We start from the raw sequence: 1,247 nt of genomic DNA, 5'->3' as shown, positions 1-1,247 counted from the left end.
TCTCAAATGGTCCAACCAACAAGTTTCTGTGGAAATCTGGTCCTATACTGTCCTGAAGAAAGGCTTCATGTCCATGTCCATGTCCTCATTGTCATAGCCGTGTTGCCCTTTGTAGGTCTGGAATACGTAGAACTGGAATAGCATTTAGAACATATGAAATGATCACATATAGCATAATGTTGTCCATGTATATTTACTGTGTCCATTAGGTGTTTACTTCATGCTCACCCCATTGATGACATATCCTGGGTCTGCAAAGAGAACGATGGGCAGGATGCGTGGATGTTTGGAGTGATGCAGTCGGGCAGGCATGTCTTCTTTCTTGTAAACGTGAAGGTTTGGATGACCTCCTTTCAAGGCTTGATAAACCTTGTCAAGCATCCCTTCTTTGGGTAACAGCAGCCCAGAAGGTCCATTGTCCACCATGTGGAATTTCAGATCTTTCAAAGAGAATCCAGGGATGTCAGTGAGTATTATCTCTTTTACGTCCTCTCCTTTGAACATGGTGGTCATGCCATGGTCAGCTGTGATGATTATATTCAGATGGTCACTGAGTCCGTGTTTCTCAGCAGTTTCCTGTATGTAGCCCACAGTTTGGTCCACTTTCTTGACCGCCTCGCGCCGCTCGGGAGAATCGGGCCCGTACTTGTGGCCAGTAGAATCTGGGTCACCAAAATACAAAGTGACAAAATCCAAGTCATGATCTTTAAACCGTTCCTTCATGACTTTGTCTACTTTCTCCCTCCATGTTGTCTCATCGGTGTGGTCATAAAACCTCAGTTCCACCTCCTTCACTTGGATTGTTTCATTCTGGTAAGTGGCCGCAGTACCAGGGAAGTGTAAGGATCCTGTTTTTTTACCCTAAGAAAGGACAAATTTACAAATTTGGTTAGGATGTGATATAGTATACTAAATATACTAAAGCTTTTGTGTCAAGCTTTTTGAGATGTACCTGTCTTTGAGCAGTGATCCAAATGGGTAGACTGCCATTATCTCAGTATTCATCCACAAACTGTGTCATGTAGTATTGTTTCTTCTCTTGTGTGGTTGTATTGAACCAATTGTTATGAATCACACCATGGTTCTCAATGTACCTTCCTGGGGAAAAATAGATATTTTTCAGTGCAACTAATTTTAGGAGTTATGTGTTCTGCTGAGACTTCTCCAGAATATTACATTTGTGTTCGTACATTTGGCAGTTACATATATCCAACACATTTTTCCATTGCATTTATGCTATACTGTAT

At 41.7% G+C, this 1,247-nt stretch overlaps 1 pseudogene; it reads right to left on the bottom strand.

The window, feature by feature from the left end:
* Window positions 1–4: 4 nt before the first annotated feature.
* LOC107579039 (ectonucleotide pyrophosphatase/phosphodiesterase family member 7-like) overlaps window positions 5–1,247 on the bottom strand; it is a 3,455-nt pseudogene continuing 2,212 nt past the window's right edge.

Source organism: Sinocyclocheilus grahami, unplaced genomic scaffold, assembly GCF_001515645.1.
Source record: "Sinocyclocheilus grahami isolate Dianchi unplaced genomic scaffold, SAMN03320097.WGS_v1.1 scaffold13659.1, whole genome shotgun sequence".
Classification (NCBI taxonomy): Eukaryota; Metazoa; Chordata; class Actinopteri; order Cypriniformes; family Cyprinidae; genus Sinocyclocheilus; species Sinocyclocheilus grahami.
Note: the sequence above shows the minus strand (reverse complement) of the source record. Positions and strands in the feature narration are given on the sequence as shown.